This window comes from Panulirus ornatus, chromosome 49 (genome assembly GCF_036320965.1).
Source record: "Panulirus ornatus isolate Po-2019 chromosome 49, ASM3632096v1, whole genome shotgun sequence".
Taxonomy (NCBI): Eukaryota; Metazoa; Arthropoda; class Malacostraca; order Decapoda; family Palinuridae; genus Panulirus; species Panulirus ornatus.
This window is the reverse complement of record NC_092272.1, coordinates 5,517,488-5,522,700: the sequence shown is the minus strand read 5'-3', so window position 1 is coordinate 5,522,700 and position 5,213 is coordinate 5,517,488.

The window sequence follows — 5,213 nt, the reverse complement described above, 5'->3', positions numbered from 1 at the left end:
ATACTCAACAAACATACCTCTGTAATTTGAGCACACACTCTTATCCCCTTTGCCTTTGTACAATGGCACTATGCAAGCATTCCGCCACTCCTCAGGCACCTCACCATGAGTCATACGTACATTGAATAACCTTACCAACCAGTCAACAATACAGTCACCCCCTTTTTTAATAAATTCCTCTGCAATACCATCCAAACTCACAGCCTTGCCGGCTTTCATCTTCCGCAAAGCTTTTACTACCTCTTCTCTGTTTACCAAATCATTCTCCCTAACCCTCTCACTTTGCACACCACCTTGACCAAAACATTTGTTCCCTTGTCTTACGCACTTTATTTACCTCCTTCCAAAACATCTTTTTATTCTCCCTAAAATTTAATGATACTCTCTCACCCCAACTCTCATTTGCCCTCTTTTTTACATCTTGCACCTTTCTCTTGACCTCCTGCCTCTTTCTTTTATACATCTCCCAGTCATTTGCATTATTTCCCTGCAAAAATTGTCCAAATGCCTCTCTCTTCTCTTTCACTAATAATCTTACTTCTTCATCCCACCACTCACCACCCTTTCTAATCTGCCCACCTCCCACGCTTCTCATGCCACAAGCATCTTTTGCACAAGCCATCACTGCTTCCCTAAATACATCCCATTCCTCCCCCACTCCCCTTACGTCCTTTGTTCTCACCTTTTTCCATATATATATATATATATATATATATTTTTTTTTTTTTATTATACTTTGTCGCTGTCTCCCGCGTTTGCGAGGTAGCGCAAGGAAACAGACGAAAGAAATGGCCCAACCCCCCCCCCATACACATGTATATACATACGTCCACACACGCAAATATACATACCTACACAGCTTTCAATGGTTTACCCCAGACGCTTCACATGCCTTGATTCAATCCACTGACAGCACGTCAACCTCGGTATACCACATCGCTCCAATTCACTCTATTCCTTGCCCTCCTTTCACCCTCCTGCATGTTCAGGCCCCGATCACACAAAATCTTTTTCACTCCATCTTTCCACCTCCAATTTGGTCTCCCTCTTCTCCTCGTTCCCTCCACCTCCGACACATATATCCTCTTGGTCAATCTTTCCTCACTCATTCTCTCCATGTGCCCAAACCACTTCAAAACACCCTCTTCTGCTCTCTCAACCACGCTCTTTTTATTTCCACACATCTCTCTTACCCTTACGTTACTCACTCGATCAAACCACCTCACACCACACATTGTCCTCAAACATCTCATTTCCAGCACATCCATCCTCCTGCGCACAACTCTATCCATAGCCCACGCCTCGCAACCATACAACATTGTTGGAACCACTATTCCTTCAAACATACCCATTTTTGCTTTCCGAGATAATGTTCTCGACTTCCACACATTCTTCAAGGCCCCCAGAATTTTCGCCCCCTCCCCCACCCTATGATCCACTTCCGCTTCCATGGTTCCATCCGCTGCCAGATCCACTCCCAGATATCTAAAACACTTCACTTCTCTTTCTTTTAAACTATTCGCCATTTCCCGCGTTAGCGAGGTAGCGTTAGGAACAGAGGACTGGGCCTTTTTTGGAATATCCTCACCTGGCCCCCTCTGTTCCTTCTTTTGGAAAAATTAAAAAAAAAAAAAAAATATATATATATATATATATATATATATATATATATATATATATATATATATATATATATATATATATTTCTTTCTTTTCTTTCTTTCAAACTATTCGCCATTTCCCGCGTTAGCGAGGTAGCGTTAGGAACAGAGGACTGGGCCTTTTTTGGAATATCCTCACCTGGCCCCCTCTGTTCCTTCTTTTGGAAAAAAAAAAAAAAAAAAAAAAAAAAAAAAAAAAAACGAGAGGGGAGGATTTCCAGCCCCCCGCTCCCTCCCCTTTTAGTCGCCTTCTACGACACGCAGGGAATACGTGGGAAGTATTCTTAATCCCCTATCCCCAGGGATATATATATATCTTTTCTTTTTCTTTTAAACTATTCGCCATTTCCCGCGTTAGCGAGGTAGCGTTAAGAACAGAGGACTGGGCCTTTTTTGGAATATCCTCACCTGGCCCCCTCTGTTCCTTCTTTTGGGAAATTGAAAAAAAAAAAACGAGAGGGGAGGATTTCCAGCCCCCCGCTCCCTCCCCTTTTAGTCGCCTTCTACGACACGCAGGGAATACGTGGGAAGTATTCTTAATCCCCTATCCCCAGGGATAATATATATATATATATATATTCTTTCATACTATTCGCCATTTCCCGCGTTAGCAAGGTAGCGTTAAGAACAGAGGACTGGGCCTCTGAGGGAATATCCTCACCTGGCCTCGTTCTCTGTTCCTTCTTTTGGAAAATCAAAAAAAAATGAGAGGGGAGGATTTCCAGCCCCCCGCTCCCTCCCCTTTTAGTCGCCTTCTACGACACGCAGGGAATACGTGGGAAGTATTCTTTCTCCCCTATCCCCAGGGATAATATATATATATATATATATATATATATATATATATATATATATATATATATATATATATAAGAATACTTCCCACGTATTCCCTGCGTGTCATAGAAGGCGACTAAAAGGGGAGGGAGCGGGGGGCTGGAAATCCTCCCTTCTCAATTTTTTTTTTAATTTTCCAAAAGAAGGAACAGAGAAGGGGGCCAAGTGAGGATATTCCCTCAATGGCCCAGTCCTCTGTTCTTAACGCTACCTCGCTAACGCGGGAAATGGCGAATAGTTTGAAAAAACATATATATATATTTTTTTTTTTTTTTTTTTTTTTTTTTATACTTTGTCGCTGTCTCCCGCGTTTGCGAGGTAGCGCAAGGAAACAGACGAAAGAAATGGCCCAACCCCCCCCCCATACACATGTACATACACACGTCCACACACGCAAATATACATACCTACACAGCTTTCCATGGTTTACCCCAGACGCTTCACATGCCTTGCTTCAATCCACTGACAGCACGTCAACCCCTGTATACCACATGACTCCAATTCACTCTATTTCTTGCCCTCCTTTCACCCTCCTGCATGTTCAGGCCCCGATCACACAAAATCTTTTTCACTCCAGCTTTCCACCTCCAATTTGGTCTCCCTCTTCTCCTCGTTCCCTCCACCTCCGACACATATATCCTCTTGGTCAATCTCTCCTCACTCATTCTCTCCATGTGCCCAAACCATTTCAAAACACCCTCTTCTGCTCTCTCAACCACGCTCTTTTTATTTCCACACATCTCTCTTACCCTTACGTTACTTACTCGATCAAACCACCTCACACCACACATTGTCCTCAAACATCTCATTTCCAGCACATCCATCCTCCTGCGCACATCTCTATCCATAGCCCACGCCTCGCAACCATACAACATTGTTGGAACCACTATTCCCTCAAACATACCCATTTTTGCTTTCCGAGATAATGTTCTCGACTTCCACACATTTTTCAAGGCTCCCAAAATTTTTTTTTTCGCCCCCTCCCCCACCCTATGATCCACTTCCGCTTCCATGGTTTTTATCGATTATGTAAGGCATGTGTACGTGTAGGAAGAGAGGAAAGTGATTGGTTCTCAGTGAATGTAGGTTTGCGGCAGGGGTGTGTGATGTCTCCATGGTTGTTTAATTTGTTTATGGATGGGGTTGTTAGGGAGGTAAATGCAAGAGTTTGGAAAGAGGGGCAAGTATGAAGTCTGTTGGGGATGAGAGAGCTTGGGAAGTGAGTCAGTTGTTGTTCGCTGATGATACAGCGCTGGTGGCTGATTCATGTGAGAAACTGCAGAAGCTGGTGACTGAGTTTGGTAAAGTGTGTGGAAGAAGAAAGTTAAGAGTAAATGTGAATAAGAGCAAGGTTATTAGGTACAGTAGGGTTGAGGGTCAAGTCAATTGGGAGGTGAGTTTGAATGGAGAAAAACTGGAGGAAGTGAAGTGTTTTAGATATCTGGGAGTGGATCTGGCAGCGGATGGAACCATGGAAGCGGAAGTGGATCATAGGGTGGGGGAGGGGGCGAAAATTCTGGGGGCCTTGAAGAATGTGTGGAAGTCGAGAACATTATCTCGGAAAGCAAAAATGGGTATGTTTGAAGGAATAGTGGTTCCAACAATGTTGTATGGTTGCAAGGCGTGGGCTATGGATAGAGTTGTGCGCAGGAGGATGGATGTGCTGGAAATGAGATGTTTGAGGACAATGTGTGGTGTGAGGTGGTTTGATCGAGTGAGTAACATAAGGGTAAGAGAGATGTGTGGAAATAAAAAGAGCGTGGTTGAGAGAGCAGAAGAGGGTGTTTTGAAGTGGTTTGGGCACATGGAGAGAATGAGTGAGGAAAGATTGACCAAGAGGATATATGTGTCGGAGGTGGAGGGAACAAGGAGAAGAGGGAGACCAAATTGGAGGTGGAAAGATGGAGTGAAAAAGATTTTGTGTGATCGGGGCCTGAACATGCAGGAGGGTGAAAGGAGGGCAAGGAATAGAGTGAATTGGAGCGATGTGGTATACCGGGGTTGACGTGCTGTCAGTGGATTGAATCAAGGCATGTGAAGCGTCTGGGGTAAACCATGGAAAGCTGTGTAGGTATGTATATTTGCGTGTGTGGACGTATGTATATACATGTGTATGCGGGGGGGTTGGGCCATTTCTTTCATCTGTTTCCTTGCGCTACCTCACAAACGCGGGAGACAGCGACAAAGTATAATAAAAAAAAAAGTATATATATATATATATATATATATATCTCCCTGGGGATAGGGGAGAAAGAATACTTCCCACGTATTCCCTGCGTGTTGTAGAAGGCGACTAAAAGGGGAGGGAGCGGGGGGCTGGAAATCCTCCCCTCTCATTTTTTTTTCTTTTTTTTAATTTTCCAAAAGAAGGAACAGAGAATTGGGCCAGGTGAGGGTAGTCCCTCAAAGGCCCAGTCATCTGTTCTTAACGCTACCTCGCTAATGCGGGAAATGGCGAATAGTTTGAAAGAAAGAAATATATATATATATATATATATATATATATATATATATATATATATATATATATATATATATATATAAACATTTATATTCTTCATATTTCTGCCATATTTTATATTTGCACAATTAGAAAACACAGTGCTGTTTTCATACTAGCAGATTATACAAATTGTGCAAGAAAGCCAAGGTTTTTGTTCTGGACATATTTCTGCTTTGATGTTATTTTTTTTCATAGATATTTCTTACTTGATT